Source organism: Melopsittacus undulatus, chromosome 15 (assembly GCF_012275295.1).
Source record: "Melopsittacus undulatus isolate bMelUnd1 chromosome 15, bMelUnd1.mat.Z, whole genome shotgun sequence".
Classification (NCBI taxonomy): domain Eukaryota; kingdom Metazoa; phylum Chordata; class Aves; order Psittaciformes; family Psittaculidae; genus Melopsittacus; species Melopsittacus undulatus.
Window position 1 is genome coordinate 5,838,894 of NC_047541.1, and position 27,450 is coordinate 5,866,343.

A 27,450-nucleotide genomic window follows, 5' to 3' on the forward strand; every position below is an offset into this window, starting at 1 on the left:
AGTGGTACCCCATGGACGAAGGTTCACTGGGTATTTTGCTCACCCTAGGACAGGGCTGTCCTTCAAGAAACAGGATTTAAGCTCTTACTGGGGAAGCAGTAGATGCCATAGGTGGATTGCATGGGAAAAGCAGCCTCTTTCCCAGTGCATCCATCCCAGCAGCTCCCACCTCCCCATCCTGCACAGCTCCAATCACAGCAGCAGCTCAGAGGCTGGCTCTTGCCCAGGCAGCCCTGGGCTCTGCCTCCCATCCCACAGCATCCCTGGCACCTTGTGCCACATCTGCAGTATCCTTGATAAGAGGTGGCACACCCCAGCCATAAAGCAGCCCTTGTTCTGCAAGAGAGGGAAAAATGAGCTGTCTGGGACCAGTCCCAGGATCATCGCTCCAAGCACCTCATCCCACCTCCCCAAGGTAAATCCTATACATCCATGACCCAGCTGCCTGGAAACAGGCACTGTCACACAGGGCAGTCTTGTATATGGACATAAGACAGGCCTTAACTCCAAGTGATGCTAACTCTGGGTCTTAGGGTGATCTCCAGCAATACATAACTCCATTCACAGTGTGGATTCAGCACCATAGTATTTCACATAGCTGCCTGAGATTGAACTTCACCTTTGCTCATGGTTGATACCAGGAATGTTAAACCTCCCCCAAAACACAACCAACCAGAAGAACCAGCTTTTCCCTGCCCCAAGCCATGGGCTCTGTCAAGGTCTAAAGAATGATTTTAAGAGCATCCATAGCCCTCATGCCCCAAAGCAGCTCTTTGGAGGAAACACCAACCCCAAGCAGTGCCCTGGAGGGGGCTGCCAGCACCAGGGCCTCCCTCCATCCCTTCACACCCCCTCTTTTAACTTCTTCCAGAGCACAGAGCTCTGTGCTCTTTATCAAGAGAGCTCTAATGTGGTAATGCCAGTAAATTGTAATTAATTTTCCCCCTTTTAATTGATGCGTGGGAATATCCGGGACCCTCATTCTCCTGCCTTCAATTCCTTTAGAAATATAGGATTTGACAGGTTAATTTGAAAGCAAAAGTTGGGTTCCTTACAGCAATCCAAGCAGAAGCCCCAGCTCAGCGCCTGCTGTCTCGCTCCGTGAGGCGTAATGAAAAGGGTGCGAGTTGGGTTACAGTCATCGTCATCATCATCAGCTTTTTAATTTCACTAATTTAATTTCTGTCTCCCAACCCCCCCCATTTTGGAGGATAATAAAAGCTTCATTTCACAGTCCAGGAAATTTGGCAGCAAAAGGTGACAGACAGCCAAGGAAAGACGGGAAAGATGCGGAAAGATGGGTGTATCTCCGTCAAAGTTAAAGCACGGTGCTCAGCAACCCGGAGAAGGGCAGGGGAGGGCACACAGGACATCTTTGCCAAGGAGGTAAAGTGAAATCAGGCAACGCTAATGAAGGTGCTGGGTGTCAGAGGGTGAGAAAGCACCTTCCAGGGGCTTTAATGAGTTTGTGGATGATGTGTTGCTGATATTAAGGTTTTTGGGGTTGAAACTGAGAAGTACATAAGAGGATACGGATGTGGAGCGAGTCCAGAGGAGGCCATGGAGATGCTGTGAGGGCTGGAGCAGCTCTGCTCTGGAGCCAGGCTGAGAGAGCTGGGCTGGGGCAGCCTGGACAAGAGAAGGCTCCTGAAGGGGAGACCTGAGAGCAGCTCCAGTGCCTAAAGGGGCTGCAGGAAACCTGGAGAGGGGCTTGGGACAAGGGATGTAGGGACAGGCCAAGGGGAATGGCTTGAACCTGCCTGAGGGGAGACTGAGCTGAGCTCTTAGGCAGAAGCTGTTCCCTGTGAGGGTGCTGAGGCGCTGGCACAGGGTGCCCAGAGAAGCTGTGGCTGCCCCATCCCTGGCAGTGCTCAAGGCCAGGTTGGACACAGGGGCTTGGAGCAGCTGCTCCAGTGGAAGGGGTCCCTGCCTGTGGCAGGAGGTTGGAAATTGATGAGCTTTAAGGTTCCTTCCAACCCAAACCATTCCATGACTCCAAAACCTTCCACGACTAGTTTCTCATCTGAAAGCAAGCATCCAAACCAACCTTTCATATAAGAAGAAGCAACCCATTTTGATATATTTAACCTTCATAAAGGGAAATTGCACTTAAGCATTCTCTTTCCCACTTCTTGCATGATCTTCAGTGCTGTTTCCCATTTGACAGCTTGCTCCATCCTGCACATTTGGGTCTGGCATTGAATCAGTGTGGAAACACCATCCCCATCCCTGCATCCCTTAGCACCAGAGGACTGGAGCTTCCTCACTGGTCCCATGAGGGCTGCACTAAAAGCTCAAGGAGGTGGGGAAAGAACAGCCCCATATATTCACCAGGGGAGCTGCAATGGATAAATACTTGCAAGACTTAGCTGAGGATGACTGGCAGACAGTCGAACTTCAGTACTGGCTGCTGAGGGTATTTACTGGAAGCAGATCTGGACTAAGCAAAGCATATGGGAATACTGTTCCTCCAGCATCAACAGCAGCTCCGTCTCTCGCCAAGCTGCGTTTGTGGCTATGGGGACTTGTTTTGGTGGAAGTCTGCAGCAAAATGTGATGGGGGATGTGAGAAACGTGCCTGGATTTATGTCCCTCCCCTGCCAAAATGATGCTCGAGCAGCACATTTCGCAATCTCCCTGCTCCCATTTGCTGTTTCCTAACAGTGGCTTGCCCTCTCAGTCATAAAGTGCCCTTTTCAACCAAGTGCAGCAGCAAAATGCCAACAAAACCAAGCAATAAAGGGAGGCAGAGAGAAATTGAGGCCTTTCTTGGAGGAATAATTCAGGAATTTGGTGGAATTCCAGGAAATAAGACAAAACTTTCCATTTTCAGTTCCAGGAGCAGCTGATCTGATCCCTGTCCATGCCTCCTCCCCAACAATACTTGCACCAATTGATGCTCATTGCCTACATTCAGGGTGGAGGAGCTGCTCCCTGCCTCAAAGAGGAGCTGGGAAGTGTTCTGAGATGGTTTTCCTATCACAGGGACCTGCTTTTCCTTTCCCATGCTTCTCCCTCCCCATCCTGCCGCCTTTCATAAAGGGGAGAGATGTCAGCATGCCAATTTCTCGGCAAGGAGAAGAAAAAGAGGGTTTGTATCTACTGGAGGTTCTATTTCTCATTGCCAGCCCTTGCTGTACCATTTGCTCTGATTACCAGATTAATCACCAGATTGCAAAGCCCATTAAATAAAATCAAGTTGGACAGTTGAGGTGTTCCAAGATGTCTCTTGGTGCATGTCCCTGCTTTTCCCTCGTCCTTTCTCTCCCTGTCACTCAGCTCAACACCTTTCCCCAGCCGGGATAGAAGGGAAAACATATTTCCCTCTCTCCTAGGAATGTGATCCATAGGGAAACACCAGTGTAGCTGCATCCCTTCCTGCCCACCCTCTATTTCCTGCACATCACAGTGATGGACAAGATATTTCCCAACGCCTGGCTCAGGTCTCTTGCAAATGAGCGCTGTAGATCTCCCCTTCTCCTAATGTCACCTGTCAAAGCCTCCACTCTTGCTGGGAACAGGATCCCGCCTCAAAGCACAGCTAAATGGGGTGTAAATGCCTCTTTCATGCGCGGAAAATGGGCTGCTTGGCAGTAATAGGGGGAACTGTAAATGCTGTCAGCAGCTTCGTTTTGTTTATTGATTTACAGCGTGGCATGGGATGACTCAAGTTAAATCACAGTCGCAGGTGTCATGTCCCATTCATCGCCATCAGATTGCATCAGAACAAGCTCAGCTCAGCTCTGCAGTGGGGTACAGAAACTCCCAAGGGCTCACATGGATCCTAAACCCCTTGGTTTTGGGAGCCTGGTGGCAATGAGCGAAATTAGGAAGCTGGTAGACACCCATCACATCCATACAGTCCTTGTGATACAGGTCTTATGCTTGCTTTAGGTTTTCCTAGCTAGGAATGCGTGAATCAACCCGTCTCCCACCCTGAAACACCATCCAAAATAGCCTGTCTCTGCTGGTACCTGCAACCTGCCTTCTCACAGCACCAGGGAGGAGAAAAAGGATGAAGATCCCACCTAACCTCTACCCGCACAGTCCGAATCCCACAATAAGTCCAGCCTAACACAGAAAACCCAAAGGATTTCTTGTTTCTGCATCGCCGCTCAAACAACACAAAGGAATTAAACCCCATTGCTTCATTTCTGCAGCATCTGCCCAGCTTCCCCCCTCTCCAAATATAAGGAATTCAATCCAGAACCTCTGAGTGTATCACCCCAGTGGTTACGATGCCAATTAGGAGAGATTCAACCATTCAAATGGCCAAGGAAAACAAGGCAAATGACAAGTAATTTCAACCCTGCTGGGCACTCTCTGACCAAAGCCAGGCTGCTTCATTGCAGAGAGCTGCAGCAGTTGCTAATTAACCTCTCAGAAGCCTGCAAATAGCTTTAAAATCACAGTACCAGGTACAGCAGCACAAGGCATAGAGCAACAGCGCATCAGGGTTATCCCTGCTCCATCACTTACAGGTCCCAGACCCACCTTCACTTCCCAGGTGGGGACACAAGGACATAGCAAGTTGATGGATCACATGCTAATGTGTGGCCAGGACAAGAGCATGTTCCATATCCTGGGACTTCAAATCTATGCAAAGGCAGTCTGTGAACACTGGGGCTGTGAACACTGGGGCTGTTCAGCCTGGAGGAGCTGCATGGAGACCTCGGAGCAGCTTCCAGTGTCTGAAGGGGGTACAAGGATGCTGGAGAGGGACTCTTCATTAGGGACTGTAGCAATAGGACAAGGGGTGATGGGCTCAAACTGAAACAGGAAGAGTTCAGGTTGGATATAAGGAAGGAGCTCTTTACCATGACCAAAACCAGTCTGATCTATGACTACAGACATCCCTTCCATTCCCAAACCTCCAAAGCAGCCTGGAGCTGGCTCTATGGAAGGAGCAGTGTCACTCCCCAGGCACGGCAGTGCCACAGTTCTGTGTCTAAGCCCTGAGCCCTCTTCCTTTCACCGCTCCCTTCTTCTCCAGGTGAGCGCAGACAGGCCAGGATGGCATCATCTCCAGTTTTTCAGGTCACGTTTCCCATTGAAATCCCATCACTCGGAGCAATGAAGCTGTCACTTTCTGTATTTTTAGTTTTTCAAACCTTATATTTCATTCCACTGTGCCAGGATGAGCAAAAGGCCGGAGCAGGGAGCAAAAATCAATACGCTGCAGGAAGACAGAAGAGCTGCTTCTATTCCTCATCTCTGATGCTGGGTACCCAGGGAACATCGCTGCAAACAAGGCTACTGCCCTCCTGCTCCCACCCCAGAGGGACACTGACTGTCAGGGAAGGGGCTGGCTCTTTGGGAAGTGTGTTTCCTATGTGGAATGAAGGCAGCTGAATGAATCCTATGCAGTATGTGAACAAGACAGCCTGCAGGTAGGCAGCACCCCATTTCTCTCCCAGTCCCCGTCCTCTCCATGGATGCTCGGCATTTCTCCTCTTCTAACTCATCCCAAACTACACCTTCCTATTTCCCACATGAAGTGGGCTGAGCCACTCATGCTCAGCCCTCTTCATGCTCTGACAACCTGCTGCTGCCTTGAATAGTGTGTGAACGTATTGGGCACGTCCAAACAAATCATCCTCTTCTCTACAGGCACAGTAAGGAAGACACAGGAGCTCTCAGAAGGGAGTTGAATCCTACACAGGAGAAACATCTCTTGGAAGAGAACTCCAGTCTGAAGGGGCTGGAAAGACCTTTCTGCAGCAGACCAAGAGGAAGCTGGTTGCAGGAAGATGCTCGTAGGGGCTTTCTTGGTGGCACTGAGGCAGAGGATGAACAAGAGGCAGGATTAAAGGCAACTCCTGTCGTAGAGCTGTACCATACACCTAGAAACCAAGCTCTTGCAGCACTCATACAGGTGAAGTCCTAAGGAACAACATGATGTGACGGCTGGTATCAGCCATCCACTCTTCCCATAGGAGCCCCTTTCTCAGCAGGCTCTTCCCCATAAATCAGGGGGTGAGGGATAAGCGAGTAGCAGAGGCACTGCAGGAGCAGCAGCACTGCAGTCATAAATCAGGAGCTAATTCAATCTTGTGAGATGCCTCGTTTGATTAATTTATGGCAGCATTTTCCCTTCCATCAGCGGCTGCTGTCCCTCCCTGCAGCACCTCTGCCTCCCGTCCTCCTCCACAGCCCTGCACCACACAAGCCACGCAATCCACATGGGAAAGATGGTCAACAAGGCATCTCAGACCATGGTTATGGTGGCTGCATCCATCCACCATCCCCAAGGCTGTCACTGGTCCAGCAACCTCCTTGGGATATGGATATCTTTAATAGAAGGAACTTTTCCTAGTACCTTTCCATCCTTTTCTCATGTATTGCTCTTCCTGACAGCACCCAGCACCACTACACAAAGAAAACCTGTCCTTTCTAATGGGGGGTTGGTTTTATTCACAGCTGGAAAACCAAATGCCTGTTGCAGCCATAAAACCTAGAGGGACCTCATTGAAAACCCAGATGCTGCATCTGAGTTTCCAGAGGGAAAGAAACTACTGAACTAAATGAACATGGAGCAAGGAAAAGAAACAAAACCCATGTTAGCTGAATGTCCCCATAATGAGAGCCTGACCAAGAGCTGTATGTATTAACAGGTATCTCAAGACAAGAGGGGATAAAAGTCATAACCACACCAACCCAGCAGCCTTCAACATCTCAGCCTTGCTTGGAAAGAATGTGGGAGTAAATTGCACCCTCCCTGCCCCAAAACCAGCCAGAGCCTGCAAGAAGCAACCACATGTGTCTAATTCAGCCCTGCATATTGCTGGAGCCATCTCTTGAGCTTGGCTTATGGAGGGTTTCAATGGGGTCAGAGGTGCAGACAGCCCAAGCACTGATGCACAAGCAAGTGTTGGACACTGAATGCTCTCTGCTAGCATTCCCCTCTGCCAAAGCCTGGGGCCAGGACTTAACACAGGCACTCAGATGGCTTAACCTGGTACAGCTTGGTGAGCATCAAAGGGAGCTCAAATAAAGCTGCTCTCGAGATGCAATGCCTTGGTTCAGAGCAGCCAGAACCTGGCAAAGAGCAGTGCCAGGTCCCACACTGGAGGATTTATTGCTGCCTGGGGACTGGCAGGACTTTGCTGGGGCAATGAAAGATCAAGCTGCCCTGACACCACAGCAGCAGAGTTAAAAATGTGCCTGCTCAACCTGAGGAGCTCTGGGCAGCTCCATCCAAGTGCCAGAAGGCTGCAAACTACAGGGGCTGCAGGCTGACACGCTGCCCACACAGCTTCTTGCTGGCTCCTTGTGTGATGGAGAAGGTGGGGAGATGGATGGCTTGGTGGCCCAGGGGCAGCTGTGCCTGCTGGGTCTTGGGGTTTAGGTAAAAACCTGGGGTTTCGCACACATGCTCCATCCCATAAAGAAATGCAGCTAGGGACACTGCTGTCAGCCCAAAACCTACTCACAGACCTTTGCTAAAGGGGCACTGACATGATGGAGAGAGAATCCCAGACTGGTTTGGGTTGGAAGGGACCTTAAAGCTCATCCAGCTCCAACCCCTGCCATGGGCAGGGACACTTTCCACTGGAGCAGGATGCTCCAAGCCCCTTTGTCCAACCTGGCCTTGAACACTGCCAGGGATGGGGCAGCCACAGCCTCCATGGGCACCCTGTGCCAGTGCTAAGGTCTTTCCTACATCTCTCCTTCTCCTCTCTCAGACAGCCTTTGCCACACAATTCCCAGCTAACACTGACTCTATATTAGACTATCCGAGCAGGACGAAACACAGACACATCTATACCACCAGTTTATGCCTCTCCTCCCAGCACATCACCCTGGGACTTGGCTCCCACTGGCTCTATCTCCCTTCACCAGGCAGCAGGGAAGACCCCCTGTGGGCTCCTCTCCAGATAAAACTCCATTCAACCCCTATGTATTCACAGCAGCAACGACTTACAAGGTTTGGAGTGACTTCAGAACATCCTCACTGGCTATTTCCTCAAAGGCTGGTCTTCAAACAGTGACAAACCTGCCTTGATCTTCTCTGCCGAGCAGCGGGAGACGGGCTGAGACTGTCCTCTTAATTGCTGTTACTCTCCCATTATTTCCAGGCTGGGAGAAATCCTGCAGACTCCTTTCCAGGCTGGTGGGCAGAATGGGATTTCCTTGGGACTTAGCAGAGAGCAGTACTCTGAGGCAGTGATAGCTCAGTACAGACCTCCCCAGCAAGGGAACCTGCAGCCAAAGCCTTACAGTCATTTCATGCCTGTCTTGAAGTGCAGCAGAGATGCTCTCTGCATCTCCGCTGTACAGACTGGGAATGCCACCCAGTATTCAAGACAGAGATGGGTCTGCACTCACACAAGGTCAGGGCATCCACAGCAATCCTCTGCAATGCTCCAGGCTTGGGGAAGAGTAACTGGGAAGCTGCTCATGGAACAGGACCTGTGGGTGCTGATTGATGGAGCTGAACATGAGCAGCTTGTGCCCAGATAGCCAAGAAGCCACCAGCATCCTGACCTGTATCAGCATCAGTGCGGCAGCAGGGCCAGGGCAGGGACTGTCCCCTGGTGAGTCCACACCTTGAATCCTGTGTTCAGCTCTGGGCCCCTCACTACAACAGCTGGAGATGTGTCTGCACAGGCAGCAAGAATAAAATGGAAGCAGGTTCCCAAAGGCTGTGCTATGTACTGAAAGCTCAGCCAGGTTTGAGACAGATCTCTTCATTTTAAATCAACATAATATTTATGATGGATCGCAAAAGATTATGGGCCAGAACCTCAGCCAAGTGTAAATCACTGCAGCTCTATGCTTGACCCAGCTGAGGACCCAGTTCTGGCTGTTGGCTTTTAAAACTCTATTTTTCTTCAGCTCCATAGCTTTTGTCAGCCGAGTCTGGGCAAGAAAACCCCAGATGCAGGGAGAAACAAAGAGCTGTTTGCATGGTCAAGGCTGTAGGACAGTCTCAATGAGTGAGAAGGAGGAGGATTTGAGAGGTCCTGGCCTGGAAGGGTCTGGGTGCAAATGGAACAGCAACAAAGAAGGTAAACTGAAAGAGTAGGTGATGCAATAAACCAGGAATTCTTCCTCTTGTGGACTTTGCCCCCCCCCCCCCCCGAGTTCAACAATGGGTGGGAATGCAGCTCTACAAGACTCTCCACCTGTGGTAAGCACCCCATTTAAAGCAGCCTTATTTCATAACTACATGGCATGTATGTGCAGATACTGCCTGCAGGCAAGAGGAAAACACAGCACCTGATGATTCTCTTTGGAACAGATGCCAAATGCAGCAGGATTTGATAACACTGCCTATTCTCCAATTGCCCTCTTTGCCCTGAGCTGCCTCCCTCCAGATTTCGGAGGCTAATAGCAAGGTTTATATATCTTGGCCTCACCAACCTGCAGAGTTCTGTTGTTCCTGTGTCTCCTGTTACCTCCATGCCCTTGAGATGAGGAATTGTGATGAGGTCCACCCAATCACCCTCATGTAACCCCAAGTATCACTAATCCAATACAGAGAGAAGAGCAATTAGAGCAGGATGCTTCACTTCAACAGGCTTGTTACTGTGCTTTCCCCACGACAGAAAGACACTGTGAGAGATATCAACTACATATTACTTATTAAACACCTAATACGGCTTTAACGGGTCTGTTTACTGAAGAGTGTTAATCTTAATGAAAACAAGATTTGAGGCAGACTGGCAGGATAATTCTCTACCCTTTTTATCCAGGGATATCAACACAGAAGCAGTAATTGATCCTCACAGCATCTCTGTGAGTATTACACCTTTATAAAGGGGAAAGAGAGGCCCAGAGAGGTTAAACATGTTGTACAAAGTGCATTTGCTTCTCTGAGAGTGCTCGTAGCGCAATCCCTGAGCCCTCAGGAAAGCCACAGAAGCATGTCCCTAACAGGAGTGGTCTGTGGCTCTTTATCCCACTTGTCTCTGACAAGCCTGGGATGATGGAGGAGCAGAAACAGCGCTCCACAGAAACTAAGAGCTGGAGAAGATGCATAAGGAAGCTCATTGTTATGTTAGAAGAGATCAAAACACATCCAAGATGTAAACCCTTCTGCTCTGAAGTCAATTACTGAGATGGGGGGAGAAAATCCTTCCCAAGGAAATGATACTAGGTTCTGGGCATCATTCCCATCAGGTACAACCAACTGGACCTGATGCCTGGGGCTACCAGCACATCTAAGGCACTCAGAGCATCAGCAGCACTCCTGCTGCTTGGACCAAGGACCACTGACAGGCAGTGCTGGTGGAAAAGGGGGAAAGGAAAGCTGGAGTTCTCTTATCCTAGGAAAAATCACTTTGCTTTCCCTTACACACAGCCTTTCTAGCTCCTGAACAAAGGCACTTGGGTGTCAACCTGTCAAGCTACAGAGTGGGGGGGAAACACCTTAAAAGAAGGAGATGAGCTGCACAGAGGCAGAGCTGAATCCCCAATTCCATTAGGATAATCACAGGCCAGATCCATTCATGCTTGTGTGAGATTATGTTCTTCCCTCATAAAATGTCCCTTGGATGTTTCATAACACATCAACAGCCCTGGAATGGGAAGGAAAACCCATTTCAATTAAGACTCACTTGACCTCATCTTCCCATGTCAGCAGGAGAGCCTTGTCACCCCCGCACCATGTCATACCTAAATACCTATCCCTATATATATCCCTATATATATATTAGCAGATATCCAGTCATAAGTTAATGCATGCAGGTATATATATATACCCAGCTCTTCAGCAGTGGGTTAATTTCACCCAGTTCTCCTAGCCTGGGTTGGATTTACCCCTTTTTAGTCACAGAACACCTTAGAAGGTGCTTACCCATCCACAGAGCAAGCCTAGAGATTCAAAAGCCTTTTATCTGCTTTAGTGCAACCCTTGTCCCCAAGGCCACAATCACACCCATGCATAACAACAACAGAAAAGCCTCAAACCAGCATTTAAACGGGTACAGAGAGAGCAGGTCTGGCACATCAGGATGTTTCCAGCATCAGTATCTCGGCAGAAGGAGACTGAAACAAATTGTTCTTCCCCCCCGAGTCATTTCACAAGATCTTATCCATCCAGCAAAGTCACTTCCCACCATTGGAAATGGTTTTATGCCATGCCTGCAAGATAGCACCAGAGCCCCCCTCCCAGCTACTGCAAGAGGGGGATTGTGGCCATGCAAGTCACGTCCAGCCGGATTTAGCTACTCCAGCCTGGGAAAACACATCCTTTTCCAACCACAACCTGTTAGCATCACCCATTAGCCCGATCCCGAGCTGGCTGCAATGGAACCTCCTGCAGCTCAAGGCTCTATCAGCCTGCAGAGATGAGGGGGAAGCAGAGGCAGCAGCTTGGGGTCTGATGCACAGCAGGTCCAAAGGAAAGCAAGCAGCAGAGTATTTACATGTGCACAGCCTTGTTAATGACCTTGCAGCTTGCAGTGTCCTGAGGATATAGGCTATCAACAAGAGCTCAGCTAGCCTCATTGAGAAATGAATTCCCAACCCTTCCCTAAATGCAGCAGGAAGCCTAAATAAGTGCTTTCCACGCAGTTTGGACTTGTTTATGCTCAGTTCCTGTACTGGCTCAGCAAGAAACAGCACAGCCCAATCCATTGGATATAGTTATTTTGCCATAAAGTCGCTGCATCAGGGATAACTTGTTTGCACATGCATAAAGAAACACATCAGGCAGCCCTGCCCGCCTGCAGGCAGCAGCCAGGGCTATCCATCAATAGGCTGTCCAGGAATGAGCCTGGACAGGCTCCTATGGGAAAAGAGCACGTACCTATTTCCAGGGGTTGCAGCCCCTAAAGACAGCACAATCTGAGGGATGAATTCTGCTTTTTCCCACCCATCAGTGCAAGGCAAAGCTCCCAGCACCTTCCCAAAGTGATGCTGGTACCCACAGTCCTCTCCCCACTCCCAGCACAAGGGCTGCATCTCTCTCCTTCCCTCCACACACCATCCCCCATCGCTCAGCCTGCAGGGCAGCATCCCTCCTGTTGTATGTCTTTTGTAGGGCTTGTCTGGCTAATGAAAAGCTGCTTTGGATCCCCCTTTGGGCTTTTCAGGAAGGATTAGCATGGTTTCTCCAAAGCAGACATGGCAAGACAGTGTGTTTCTCTAAATACATTAGGGACTTCTCAAGCTCTTGGCATTGGCAGGGGCTAAGTGCGGGTGTCTCACAAGTTGTCTCCTTGCTTGGGTATACAAACAGGAAGGTGCTGTCAGGCATTGATACAGGGCTGTTAGAGAGGTAAAGCCCTGGGATGCCCACACAAATCCAGCCCAGCTTAACAGCAAGTGAAGGCTGTTACCTGCTGACAGCTCTGCTGAGGTCTTGCACACACAGCGTGGGATAAAGAGATGCTCCCTGCAGAAGATGCTGCTGCTTCTCAGCTGATGAATGGCAAAGGAGCAGGAATTCTGACTTAACTTAACCCCCTAAACCATCATCCACAGCCTTTTGCTCAAACCCTGCCACAAAATGAGGTCATGAGGATGCTCAGGGGCTGGAGCAGCTCCTGTATGGAGCCAGGCTGAGAACATTGGGGCTGTTCAGCCTGGAGAAGAGAAGCTGCATGGAGACCTCAGAGCAGCTTCCAGTGTCTGAGGGGGGCTACAAGGATGCTGGAGAGGGGCTCTACATCAGAGATGGTAGCAATAGGACAAGGGGTGATGGTTTCAAACTGAAACAGGGGAAGTTCAGGTTGGATCTAAGGCAGAAGCTCTTCCCTGTGAGGATGCTGAGGTGCTGAGGCACAGGGTGCCCAGAGAAGCTGTGGCTGCCCCATCCCTGGCAGTGCTCAAGGCCAGGTTGGACACAGGGGCTTGAACCAGCTGCTCCAGTGGAAGGTGTCATTGCCTGTGGTAGGGGCTTGGAACTGGCTGAGCTTTAAGGTCCTTTCCACCCCAAATCAGTCTGTGATTCTATGGTTCGAAATGAAGCCACTTGATGTGGGTCAAGCAGCAAAGCCACAGCAGAGCTAGGACCAAAGCTGACCTCCAGCTCCATGACCTCTTGCAGACACCAGGTCTTTAGAATACCACTGCAGAGTCCTAAATCTGATCCTCTCAGCCCCAGGCAGACTTGCAGACTACGTGTATTTCTCATCTGGAGTAACTGGGGCAGGTGATTAGCTGTCTCAACAACCCTTACGGGAAGCTGCTGTTGGCAGGGGTAATTGAATGTTATCCCAGTAAAACAAGGGGAACAAGATGTGATAGCCATATCTCCTCAAAATTGGCTATACACAGACCATTCATCCTGCCCTCTGGGGGCTTGGCTTTGTTTGAGCAAGATTATGAACTCCCCTTTAGAAGAGCTTCATCATTTCCACATATTTCCCATTGGCCGTGGACAGGCAGGATCGATACAGATATAATCCGAGAGACAGCTGCAAACACAAGAGTTCCTCATGAATTCCTGACCAACCAGCCCAAACACACATCCCAGCAGCTGGGAATTCGTGCACAGCCATCACTTCAACACGCTTAAAATTCCCCCATGGAGGCCAGGACCAGAGGCAAGATATTGTCGGATGGCTCCCAATCCATCTCGAGTCTGGTACTATCCCCAGAGCAATTACTCCACCAGACACCACCATCTCTAACCAAGGGCTTAAGGAAGGAGGCAGAGGAAAGTATAGTTGAGGAAAAGACTATGGAAATAACCTGGAATTGTGGTCCTGGGGACCTGGAAAGGAAGGAAAGATGATGTCTATGTAATAAGGGTAAGTCAGTAGCCCAGATTGTTTGCTCCAGCAAAGCTAATCCACATGCTGTACCTCCTGCAGCATTGTGTCTTTCCCTTTCATTTTCTCCTCCTAAATACAGTTTAATGTCTCTAAAAGACCATATGGGTCCACCACCTATATAGATATAGCAAGGAAAATAGAAAATACACATGGATTTATGTGCTCTTCAATTGCACTGGACAAACTGACATCTCAATTGCAGGTAAAAGTTGCACTGAAGGGAATAGCAAGAGCTTTATTTCACAGTTGCATCCTCTGTTTAGCCACAACCTCCCATAGTTACTAATAAGTTAAAAGCCAGGCAGCCCAAATTCCCTCTTCTTCCTGCAAAACACATTTGCTGGTGGCTTTCCAGGGGTTATTTTTGGGGAGAATAACAAAACTTTCTAAGCCATCTGAGGGAACTGGAGTACTTAATTCCCATCCAAAGCCCTCACCCACACTGGGTAGGTTTGTAAATCCCACTTAAACTCTCCCAACTTTGGATTAAGGTGTTTGCTTCCCCAGTGGATCTACTGCCACTATTTAGCTGAGAAACTCCTCCAAGTGATAAAGATCTGTCATTTAGCAAAGCTAAAGGAAGGAGATGCTAATCTGCTTATCCCAGCATCCCATTTTTCTGTGTGCATGCTCCACCTATGAAAAGCCCTAAACACATCCCTCACATACATCTACAACAGCCAAAGAAGGGAAACTATTCCCTGATGGAGCAGTAGTGCCACATCTGTCCAGCAAAACATGCTTAATGCACGACCAAATAGCAGCTTTATTCAATGAATTTGGCCACTCGGTAGCAGACTGAGATACAATAACATGCATAATTATAGGGAGAAACACAGAGCAATCACAGGGGTCTGCCAGGAGCAAGAATAAGGACAGAGGAATTTAAGCAAAGCTCTGTACTGCAGCTAAAGGTCCACAGATGTTGAATTTTACTCACTGTGAGCACAAGAAAGCATCTCAAGACTGCATTAATTCAATGGAAGAGGTCTTGCATCTTCCCATGTACCATGGAGGTTAAGCAGTATGGGCAATGGCCTCCAGCCTGACACAGCTGCGGCTGTGGGTAGCAATAGGCTTTGCAGCTCTTCGTATCTGCTTGCTTTCCCTAACCCACCAGCAAAGCTTGGAGTCAAGTCTTAGCTAGTAAATGCTCCACTCAGTAAAGGTATTTTGGATGCCCAAGGGACTCGGATCATAGAGCAGGCTTTGTTATCACTCCTGCTTCCCCAAAAGTTTACAAATGATGCTCCTGATGGCAATGGATCACTGGAATCAATAAGTGCTCTGCTGCAGTTTGTATTGAGCTAATAAAAACACTGGGCAGAAGGCGCCAGCCCTGCTTGCTAACACTTGGCTCTGATCGACTTCAGTGGCTCTGTGGTTAAACAGTGTAAGGATTAGGAAAGCAAGAGGGGCTGAGGTCCTCAGGCTGGCAAACCAAAGCGCCAGGGTGATGATCAGGTCTAAGACAGCACAAACTATCTGCTGTTCCCTAATTCCAGCCCTCCCAGGCTCCCCACAAACATCATTAACACGTATTTGTGGAGGTAGCTGATGGATATCCCAGCTCTGTCCAGTGGGCATCACTCCTTCCCACATGAAGGAAGCAGAGCTGTTCAGAGACCTGCTACAGGACCTTTTTAGGGATGTGATGGGAAGAATTCAAGTGGCAGGGCAGGAGGCTTTGAAATCAAATGCCTTCTCTTCTATTCTAGGTGTTGCTGTGATTTGTTTGAATGGCCACAGTGCGCCTGCAGTGAGAGCTCATGTACCTGGCACTACTCAATTTAGCTGTATGAATAGGATTAATTACTGAGTGATTAAATGACTTGCTCCAAGTCAAAATGAATCAGTGGCAGCAGCAGAAAAACAGCCCAGCAGTGCTGGCTCCTGGTCCTTCACACCTGACATCAGATCACACCACTCCACTCGCCTACACAGTTGGTATTTATGGGCTTCATTGTATAGGACCATCATTTTCCTGCCCTGGATCAAGAGAGTTGAGCAAAGGGGATCACAGAGGACTCAAAGCAAAAGGAGTTTCACCCAGGGGAAACTGCTGCACTGTCATTTGCTCCTCTCCAAAGTTAGTTGTAAAGAGCATCTGGGTATTTGGCTGGCTTGCTCCATGATATATGAGGAGCATGTCGAACATGTGCTGCCTGCAGTTGGTACAAGGTTCTTTGTCAACCCAAGCATTGCGTAAGTGCCAATAATAGGAAACAGGTTGCCCAACAGTTCCTCCTCCCTGATATTGATTATGGGGATATAATACTCCATAGAGCAGCAGCAGCTGTCTTTCATGGGCTGGATATTATGCATAATAAAGCTCTGCAAGTTCTTTCTCATGCAGTTATTACTTGATGCACCACAATGACTCCTGCAGACAAGCTGTGCTGGCTCAAACCTGCTGCAGGCATCCCTAACTTCAAGCAAGGGACAGGGTATGGGCTGCAGGGACTCATAGGGTGATAGCCCATTAAGTCCAGCATCCTGGATAACCCTTCTGGAACTGGAGGAGCACGCAGGAAGCTTCATGAAAGCCAAAATGGTAAAGGGAATGGGCAAGATCCTCCACTCTTATGGGAACAACATACACTATCAACACTGCATTCACCAGCATCACAGCAACCAAATTGACTCCTGTTACATGTGGCACCCCATCTGCTCCCAAAACCCAGGAAACTCTTAAATGTCCATTAAACATAAGCAAGCTCTTGGCTTTGCACTTTAAACACACAGAACAAAACCCAAGCAGAGGGTTTCACCGTGGGTTCCCTCCTGCCTTATTCCAGCACGCTCCTATTCCTTACAAAGCACGCTCCATGAATTACAGCACCAGCTGGAATGAGAGGTTTCTGTGCAGAGTTCAATACACACACCGAAGCACATCATCTTCTCCCAAACCTGCTGCAATCAGAGGAGAGGAGTGAGCAAAATGACGTGCTGCTGGGCATGAGAGAAACAGCCTGAAACCATTTGCTGCAGGTCACCCAGTCAGCACTGTGACAGTGCAGGTCAATTCCTTTGCCACACCACTTTCTAGCTCCCATATACATTTGGGTTTCCATCTTTCTGTATTCCTCCCTGCAAGCTGTGAGGCAGCTCCTTGCCTGGAGCAGTCCTCCCTTATCTCCCTCATCACAGAGAATGGCTCTGCCTGCACAGCCCTTGCCTGGCAGCTCAGGCCTTCAAGCAAATAGAAGCAGGATAATCTGAAGGGAAACACTTGGGCACCTTTCACTGCTGCTTTGCTTTTTATTAACATGTGCTTTCCATAATAAAGACGATCCTGGGAAGCCAGACGGGGCTGGAGTCTCCCAGATGAATGCTCCTGCATCCCCACATCTCCATCCACACAGACATAATCCTTCCAAACCACTCCATATCTCCCCATTTACCCTGATGGAACCAGCTCTGAGCCGCAGCTCCTTTTGCCAGGCTGTCACTCACCACGTTGTTCATTACAGGGAAATGAACTCTGTTCCCAAGTGTCCAGGGGACAGAGAGTAATTGGGTTCTGTGCAGCCTTTTCACTTAATTTACTCAAGTTGTAGTTATTCCTCACAGAATTAAGTTTTACCGGCTGACGGACAAGCCATCAGAAAAAGACAGAGGCAAATGGATGGGATAATAAACTTGGATAGAGAAAAATGATGTCTCTCCATCTCTCCTTTTTCCTTTCCCTGTCTCAGTCATCTCTGCCACTCTTTCATCCTTTTACTAAAGAACACAGAGGGCTGGTGCTTAGAAACATCTTTATTTCAGCACCATGTGGCTGTGTTAAAGGCAACCTTATTATCAAAGTTCATCCCGATATGGAAAAAAGGCTATTGAGGGGGGGTTAACACACGCCAGCAGAACAATCTGCTGAAGGGAAGGAAATCAAAACATTTGCCAGAACCTATTGATTGTGTTGACATTTTCAGCAGAAAATTATCAAAATGTGCCTTTTGATAAGGTTGAAGCACTTCATTTCAATAGATTATAATTAGAGACGCGACCCTTCGGAAGCCAGATTGGGAAGAGGAGATAAGAGTCAGGCAAGAATTGCCTCAGCTCGCCAAAAGGAACCACATAACTCAGAGCAGGAGCCTCAAAGTCTTCCTCATGCAAAGTAAGACCCCAAACCCAAGAAACACAGAGGTTTTCAAGCCTCTTCCAGCAGCACCATCCTTCTGGTGAGGCAAGAGGAGAACATCATGGGAACAACTCATTAAACCTTGTTATCTTTGATGAACACCAGTATCTTGCACCTTCAACAGCCCTGTGACGTTAAATCCCTTCTCTTAGTTACTACAGGATCTAAGGAGTGACCACCAGCAAACCCGGTGTCTTAGCTCCTTGGTTTGCTTGGAGAAAGGGCATGGGATGGCACAAGGGGGCATGAAGCAGAGGAAGAGCGCTCATGGCTTTGCCTCACCCCGTAGCACTATAAATTATGCATCTCCATCCATTATTCAGCAGAAATTACTTTGAACATTTAGATCAGCAGTTTGTGTGAGGGGGGAAAAGGAGGGGAGAAGACGGGAATTAAGTGAAGAGAGGGAAGCAGTGGAACGTACAGGCTGGTCCTTAATCACAGGCAGGCAGTGAGATGACAGGATGAGGAGCAGCTCCAAAGACACTTCAATAATAACAGGAGCTCCAATTCCTTGGCCTTTGAGGAGTAGAGGTGGATGAAAATCCCTTTGCAGGCACTATTTTAAGGCTATTAACAGCTTGTGCCTCTCTTCCTTCCAAAGCCCAGAGCCCCTGGTCTCCACAGAGAGCAGGAGTGATCAGCAATGAGTATCCCTTTCATTTCCAACACCTCCTGCAATCACAAAGCCTGCAGACAGCCAGTGCGCATCTATCCAAATGATGCTTCCCCCCAAACTCAAGGCAGCACTAGCAGGGGAAGGACACCAGCCCACATTTGCCATCCCAAGCTTGCCACCAGCCCAGCTTTCTGGATTACACAATTCCTACTACATAACTTCCAATGGATATTAGCATCTTACTCCACTCTTAAACTGAAGGAAACAGCAACTTGCCCAGCAGCCACAGCCCAGGCTTGAGACTGATGAATTCAATTAGTAAGTCACTTACATTAATAATTCACTCCTATCTGCTCCAGAGCAGCTGCCCCAAAGCTACAGCATTAGCAGCTCTGAGGTATTCAGGGGCAAGAGGAGAGACTGGGACCAAGATAAGACAGTCCAAGTTATTCCCATGAAATATTAAGAGGTGCCCTTGGTTTTCCTCTATCAAGGATCCCAGGGCTCCCTTGCAGGCACCTTCACCTGCACCTCATGGGGCTCCTCAGACACTCACTCCCAGCTCTTTGGAGGATCTATAATACCCTGATGTTTTAAGGTCTTCATGTGGGAGCACTGGGATCACCACCAAAGCTCAGGCCAGCTCTGGGAAAGCCACCAGTGCTGTCGACCAGAAGGCAATTCAGTCCGTGTATGCTCCTCTGCTCTCGTTTTTCCAGGCCATATCCCTTGGAAAGGCAACGTGCAGGATGGGGAAGGGACCATCAGGCTCCTAGAGCCTTCCCCCAAGCCAGCAAACACTGCAATGAAAACGGGAAAGCTCCAAGTTTCCATAACTCTGCAGCTGCTCCACTGGCACCACCAGCATCACCAAGCACAAGAGCAAGGACCCGAGCCAGGGCTGCAGCTCCTCTCCTGGCTATTCAGTCAGCTTTGGAAAAGCTGATGAGAGAGGAAAGGTGGAAAATGAGATAGTTGTACCCTATGGGCATGGGGCCATCGTTGGGACAGAGTTACCAAGGCTGTCTTCTCTCTGAGTAACCCCAGAGGAGAAGATGCTGATGGTGTAGTGACAGCACCACTCCATCTAGAAAGTCAGTTACCTTCAGGGGAGACAAAGCCCCACCACTATTCAGGATTTAAATGTTGCACTCTAAATCTGTACCATTCCTCTCACCCCATGATCTGTTGAGTATCAGCACTTGGTTTGCAATGAGACACGCTTCATTCCCACACCTCACCTACTCCTGCTCCTTTTCTTCTCAGTTCCTGGGCAACTCAATACAACTTCAACTGACGTTAAAAGCTTTAATGGCACCAGATGGTTCCATAAAATATAAATGCAGTGATAAAAATACCAACATACCTCCTAGCAATTAGCTTTGGGTCTACCCTGACTAGGCAGGATTCAACCGAGCTTCGCTGAACCGACAAGCTTGCACCTTCCTCATGCAGATGGGTCCATAAACTCTCTCCATAAACTCTTTCATCTGCCTCAAGAGCAATGCCCGAGGTCTCTCCACCTCTTTATGGTCCTTCAGCCCCTTCTGAAGGGCTGGGCTGCCATCCAGCCATCCAGTTCCTCATCAAAAAGGTGTTCATAGGTGTTAACAAAGGGAGAAAAGCTCCTCAAGAACCAAAAGGTAAAGGATTTCTCGGCACCACAGAACAGATCCTTCCATGTCACTTCAAAACCCCAAGAAACTTGCAGAGATTGAAAGCTAAATTAAGACTAAAATTACCACCCAATTTCCCCCTGTAATTGTTGCTGGCATGCAAAAGATCACTCCTTGCTTTGGTAGCGAACAGATAATTTCAGACTTCAAAGGCTTCCTTCAGCATGATGTAAACTTGCTAAATTAGGGGCTTGAAAGTTATAAGAAGCTACCTAGAAGAACACGACATGGCAAACAGCATGGCTTGTAGCAGATCGAGTCCCACCTCTGTGATCTCTTTGGGTTCTTTGAGGAAGGCAACAATACCTTCAAGAGAAGCAGGTATAATTTACTGGACCTTCAAAACTGTCTTAATTAATACTTCCCAGTTCCCCTAAAGAAGCAGCAGGCTCAGAAGATGAAAACCCTCTTCCTGCAGATGCCTTGTGAAGGGATGTCATTTGAACAAGGCATCTGGAGCGTAAAGTACATGAAGCAGACAGCAGCTGGAGAAGAGCAGCAGCTTGTCGAAAGCCGTACAAAGCAGGGACGCAGGAGAGGGGAAAAGAAAAGCCACGTCTCCTGAGCCATGGCTCTGCCACCCCTGGATCAGGCAGATCCCAAGCACGACGTTGATGTGCCAAGGAGGAGAGATGATGACATGCACGTTAGCTGGATTCAAGCTGGGAACAATGGTTTAACAACCCAAAGCCATGTCCTAGAGCTCCTGCATCTTCACCCCTGCACCTTTTGCAAAGCTGAGCTTTCTTTACCCATCCTGAGCCATGGTTCTGCCACCCCTGGATCAGGCAGACCCCAAGCATGACATTGATGTGTCAAGGAGTAGAGATGATGACATGCACATTAGCTGGATTCAAGCTGAGAATACAGGGTTTAACAACCCAAAGCCACATCCCAGAGCTCCTGCACCTTGTGCAAAGTGGAGCTTTCCTTACCCTTCCTGGATAAATCCAAGGTGTGTGGAACACCTCCCATAGCAAAAACATACCCTGAGGTGGGTAGCACGGACAGCAGAGCAGTAAACGGGCAGAGACAGAAAGGCAAGCAAGCAATGACTTCAAGAGATAAGAAGTTGATAGCAGATTAAATCAGCCAATCTGAGGTGAAGTTTTCAATGGCATGGGGGAAAAAAGGTGTCAAGTTTGAAGCATTTGTGATACAAATGCTATTCATTTCAGGCAGGAGGAGAGGGCTGTGGGAAATTCAGCATTATCTAACACAGGCAATTAAGAAAACAATGACAGCTGAAATTTAATACAGACAAGTACAAGGGAATGCCTATCAAATGCACCATTTCCAACAACTCGTGTACACATCGATGGCTCCTAACTTCATTGTAAGCACTCAGGGGAAGGAAAAAACCACTACACATCACTCTGGACACCTTAACAGAAACATCTGATCAACAGACATCAGTAGCCAAGAAAACAAGACAAGTGAGATTGAACAATAACTGAAAATATTGTGGTGCTGGCATGGAACAAAACAGCATTATCTATTGTCAGTGCCTGCTCCAGATCTATGGAAAAGGGATTGGGAGAAACAACCAGAAACTCTGATCCTACACCATTTCCATACGGACTGCAAACAAAATGGGGGTGTATCATTCCACAGGAGGAGAAGGAAGGAGAAAAGAGATTGCAGAACAAAAACAAGGTTAAGTGGTGCCTTTGATTCACCCTCCTGTAATGAAAAGTGCATATTCACTGGCTCTGAAAGGCAACAGATTTGGAAGCAGTAGACAACGTCTCAGCAGAAAAACCCAAACCACTTGGGGAGCCTTTGCCACAAGCTACCAGTGATGCACGGAGATTATCGGGTTCTGCAGTCGTGTCAGACAAAAGCATGAATATTGAAGCCCAACGACCTGCTTGCAGAATGAAAATCTATTAGGATCCAAACGGAGCCCAAAGCAAAAAGACTCTTGGGAGTCTCCCCTGTGTGTGGTTTTGGGCAGCCTGATTATTTATTTAACAGCAGCTCCTCGGAGAGGTCCAAAGCCAATTACAAGCCTGGAGTTAGAATCCCAGAATCCTATAATGGCTTGGAAGGGACCTTAAGGCTCATCCGGTTCCAACCCCTGCCATGGACAGGGACACCTTCCACTGGAGCAGCTGCTCCAAGACCCTGTGTCCAACCTGGCCTTGAGCACTGCCAGGGATGGGGCAGCCACAGCTTCTCTGGGCACCCTGTGCCAGCGCCTCAGTACCCTCACAGGGAACAGCTTCTGCCTCAGAGCTCAGCTCAGTCTCCCCTCGGGCAGGTTCAAGCCATTCCCCTTGGCCTGTCCCTACAGGCCCTTGTCCCAAGTCCCTCTCCAGGTTTCCTGTAGCCCCTTTAGGCACTGGAGCTGCTCTAAGGTCTCCCCTTAAGGAGCCTTCTCTTCTGCACGCTCAACCAGCCCAGCCTGTCTTCTATGGAGAGATGCTCCTCTGGAAAGAGATGCTGCTTGTTTTTAGGAAAGAGGATATTCCCTTTGCTGCCTTTTAGGGGAGACTTTTCCCCTTCAGGATGCCAGGCATCAGAGACATCCCTGCAAGGACAGCTGCTGGAGGCAAATCAAGGGATGCTGACAATGACAGAGGCACTTTGCAGGGTGGATTTACTCAGCAAAGGATGGAAATCAGAGTGAACAACGTGGCCTTTCTGAGGGAAGCTCCTCACAGCAGCAGCAATAGCAAAGCTCAGCAGCATGAGGCACTATTGATCCAGCTTTGACAGACAAGAAAAGAAAGCACCGGTGGCCTGATCTGACCCGCAGGGAGATATGACACAGCTTAAAAGGGACTGAGCTATTCACTGCCATTTATAGGATGGCTGCACTGGCAAATTCCTAAGGTCTAGATTTCAGCTGCAAAGGAGGACCCATGGGAAGAGGGCATGAGGAGAACGCACCCATCCATCCCTTTACTTATATACCATGCAGGGGGAAGAAAGGACGTTCTTTTTCCAGTAAGACACTCAATTCATCCCTACACTGTTGACAATCTCTGTCTGGAGGTGGGGAGAAGGGGAGGCAGCTCAATGCTTGCTTATGGGGCCCTGTGATTTGCAGCCATGGTCTGCCACCGCTCCCAACCAGGGGTGGATGTGAAGGGCGATCTGAGCCCATTTGCAAACAGATTTAATAATAAGGGGCTGTCTGCCTTGATGTGTCAAGCTAGCTGCAAGTACCGCAGAAGAATATCATCGAGCGTGACATAATGCAAAGCAGGATAAGGTCACTGGCTTTGCTTTCCCCCTGTTTTAAAGCAGCAGAAAAAGCCTTGACAAAATAGAGTTTTCAGAGAGACACGACCTGAGGAACAGCTCGAGATCGAGTGTTTGATATTCAAAATTAATCCCAGGAGGACGAGGTGTGATACGTTCCCTTTCCCTTCATCCACTTCCAGGCTGGAGATAGCTCTCTCTCATTAACTCACTGCTCCCCCTCCCTCCCTTATCCCTCGACCACATTTTCTTCACAGGCTCAGAGTTCATCTCTGTCTCCCTTTTTTCCCCATGAACCATTGATCTCTATGAGGGGTCTGATCCCACATTCCCCATCCAACAGGGACTTTCAGCCCAGTTAAGCCTTCAGAAGTGAAATCTTAGACTTTTATCATCTCTCCAGAACCAAACCCCACAATTTTCAGCCAAAAACTACTCAAGGTGAAGCTTTCACCTTCAAGAAGAGACAGAAACAAACCCAAGAAGGGGGCCTTCAATGACAACTCCAAAGCGTTATGTAACTCAGATCTATCTCAGATTTAAACTGGCACCACTGCAAGCAAAGCCTTCCATTCAAAACCACAATGTCTTGCTTTGGTCTTGCACACCAAAGTGGATGATTTCCAAGCTGTCCTTGCCCTGCAAAGCCACCTCTCTCCACATAGATGCTGCACATTATGCCCAGTGCTGTCACTTTGAGATAAGCTTCCCTACGGAGCTCATCCACGGGGAAAGCCACTGGAGAGGATGGGAATCATAGAATCAACCTGGTTGGAAAAGAGCTTTAGGATCATCAAGTCCAACCTTTACCCCAGCACTGCCAAGGCCAGCACTACACTGTGTGTGAACACTTGCAGGGATAATTGCAGCTCCAACACTGCCTTGGGCAGCCTGTTCTAGTGCCTGAGCACCCTTTGGGGAAGGAATTGTTCCTCAGCTCCATCTAAACCTGCCCTGGTGCAGCTTGAGGCTGTTTCCTCTTGTCCCATCCCTTGTTCCTTGGGAGCAGAGCTCAGCCCCATCCTGGCTCCATCCTCATTTCAGGTAGCTATAGAAAGTGATAAGGTCCCCTCTGAGCCTTGTCTTCTCCTGACTAAACAACCCCACAATACACCTCCCTTTGACATTCTCAGTCCTAAACCAACACACTCAGGTGCCCAAAAGGGTCACAGAGCTAGATCCAGGATGGCTGGATGCTCCTTGCACAGCTGGATGCTCCTTGCACATCCCAATGCCCCACCACAGAAAGCAGCTGCTGGAATACACGAGTACATGGCACAGCAAGGCCCCAGGGAACAGCTGGATTTAGGGAGAGAAGTTCACTTTGCAAAATACAAATGCTCCTTATGAAATGAAGCATAAAAATAGAGCCCTGGTGATGACATCTCAAGGCGTGTAGACATCTGGTAACAGTGATCCATAGGGACACCCAGGAACTCACCCGGCGCTGACAGCGGCAGAGATGCTCGGGGATGTGTTGAGGCCATGGTATGACATAGCTTAGAGGCAAGGCTGTTTACCAGCTGCAGAAGGGGGCATGGGAAGTCACAACACATAAATCCAAGCTTTCTCACCACCATAATGCCAATGCAGGGAGGTTCTGCCAGGAGGACCTGAGTGGCTCCTATCCCTGGTGCAGCCCAAAGGTTCTCAGCAGTGGGCATTAGAGCCACCAAACCTAACAGCTACATTCATCTGGGTAGAGGAACACAGAGCCATGGCCAGGCTGAAGAATGACTCAGATCATCTGATGAGATGGGAGGGTTTGCTGTACACATGGGATAAGCAGAAATAGGGAGCATCCATTAGCTCCCCTCCAACTCAGTGGCAGCAGTGAAGGTGGGTCACCATGCAAGATGCCCCATCCCTGGCAGCGTTCAAGGCCAGGGTGGATGGGACTTGGAGCAACCTGCTCTAGTGGACCAGGAGCAGGGCTTGGAACTGGATGAGCTTTAAGGCAAATACCTGCAATCCCTCCTGCAGGCCCAAATCCATCTCCTGTTTGTGCTTCCCAAAGTTCCTCCATCGTTTTACATGTCCCAGCTGATGTCTGGGCCCTGTTTAGCTCTGCCAAGGCCTATTCTTTTTAACAAGCGTGTTAACATAACATACAAAACCCTCCAGCTCTCCAATTCCTCTGGAGCCCCAGAGGAGTACAGGAAATTCTTCTTAATTACAACGTGTGTGTTAAATAAGGACACCAGAAAGCAGCATTTGGAAGTACCTGGGAAAGGTTGTGCAGACATCACCGCTGCTCATGTTACAGGGAACCACCACAACTAAGGGCTACGGAATCCCCAGGGCTCAAAAGGCAAAGCCACCACGATGCCCCTCTGAGCAGGCTTCAAAACCAGTGGGAAAATCAAAGGTGTGGCTGGAAATGCCCACATCTTTCTTGCATGCACATGGGCTGTATCTAATACACACTGTGTCTGGTCATCATAGAATAGGCTGGGTTGGAGGGACCTTCAAGCTCATTCAGTTCCAATTCCCTGCCACGGGCAGGGACACCTTCCACTAGAGCACCAAGTTTTAACTAAAGAATTACAAGCAAGTCACTATTTCTTTATCAGCAGAGCAAGCCCTTGAAGAACTAGCTGCAATGCCACCAAAACCTCTTCTCATTTGTCATCTGGTGAGCAATCACTCAGCATCACAGCAGTTTAACCCTGTCACAGGAGACAGCAGCTCCATCACACACAGCAACGACAGGGAACCAAGTGCTACAGATTGAGTCCCCAGCTCCAAAGAAACCACATTCCATGCACGAGCAAAAGGAAAACAAGAAGGGAAGATGAATTATTTGGACTGAAGACCACCCAAGCTCTCTCGTGTTCTCACCCACATGCAGCTAACAGACAAGGGAACAAAGGTAATCCAGACGTACACTCAGTCAACACTAAGTGTGCTTGTTCCTTAGACATTTCATTTCATCCCCAGGATGTCTCAACATCCGAGCACGGTAATTCCCTAGTGATTAACTTCCTTATTTATTTAAATAGGAGTGGAGAGGTTTCCACCAGAACAACTGTCACTTTGCATGTCTCACCGGCAGCGAGACGGGGATGATGTGTGACACATGCTCTGCACCAGCAGTGGGTGTCTCCTCCAAAGGGAGGGATCTATCTCCTCATCGGTGGTGTCTGACTGCAGATCCAGCTCCCAGTCAGTGACCGGGCTCTTCCCCTCCTTCCAAATACACAGCAAAAAGTGGAAGAGCCTATAAGAAACCTGGAGCGGGGCTTTGGATAGGGGCCTGTAGGGACAGGACAAGGGGAATGGCTTTAACCTGCCAGAGGGGAGATGGAGATGAGCTCTTAGGGAGAAGCTCTTCCCTGTTCTTTCTCTTTATGTGCTTATAGAAACACCACAGAGGCAATGGGAAGGCTTTGCAGGTGCTTTCCCTGCCTTCCCAGAGGGTGGCCAGGGTTTCTCCTAGTGAGAAAGAGGAGAAATGAGAAACGCTCCTGCTTCAAATGAATAAAATATGTCACTCCTGATCTTGTAGCTATTAAATCACTGGCTATACAATTACTTAATTATGTAGCAGCAAAAGAATGAGGGGGGGGAAGGGGGAGATGGTATTTTTCCTCCTGAAAACCTCAATTTGCTACCTCAAGAAAATAATTACTCGATTCAACCATTAAATAATTGAGACATTCATTAGGAGTCCTATTGTATGATTACAGCACAAGGAAGGTACCATTAGGCTGAGAAATTGATTCACCAGGGAAAAGGGAAGCCAACCTGCATGGGCTAAAGGAGAGCATGGCTTAAAGGTCTGGGTGGCTCAGCAGAGGACATGTCCAGGGAGCCACCAAGCCTGCTACCTGCATCCACTGGGATTACCCCTGGTTCAAGGCCAGGTTGGGGCAACCTGCTCTAGTGGAGGTGTCTCTGCCCATGGCTGGGTGTTGGGAATGGGTGAGCTTTAAGGTCCCTTCCAACCCAAACCAGTGTGGGATTCTGTGATTTCCCAAGCTGTGGCCCATGGAGCACAGCAGCAACCTAAAGCATTCCCAAAATTGCTCAGTGCTGGATTCAGACAGGCTGCTGCACGCCAGGCGTGGAGTG

The 27,450-nt window shown here is 48.9% G+C and overlaps 1 protein-coding gene across 3 annotated transcripts in view; it reads right to left on the reverse strand.

Moving 5' to 3' along the window:
• Window positions 1–27,450, reverse strand: part of LOC101870528 (opioid-binding protein/cell adhesion molecule homolog) — a 209,100-nt gene that overhangs the window by 164,999 nt on the left and 16,651 nt on the right. The window contains exon 1 of one of the 3 annotated variants that reach the window (XM_034069550.1): window positions 19,857–20,164. The exons of 1 other annotated variant lie outside the window; for it this stretch is intronic. The gene's annotated coding sequence lies outside the window, so the exon portion shown is untranslated. Of the gene's footprint in view, window positions 1–1,055; window positions 1,093–19,856; window positions 20,165–27,450 lie in introns of those variants that run through there. One more of the 3 variants, XM_034069552.1, reaches the window with a different exon arrangement.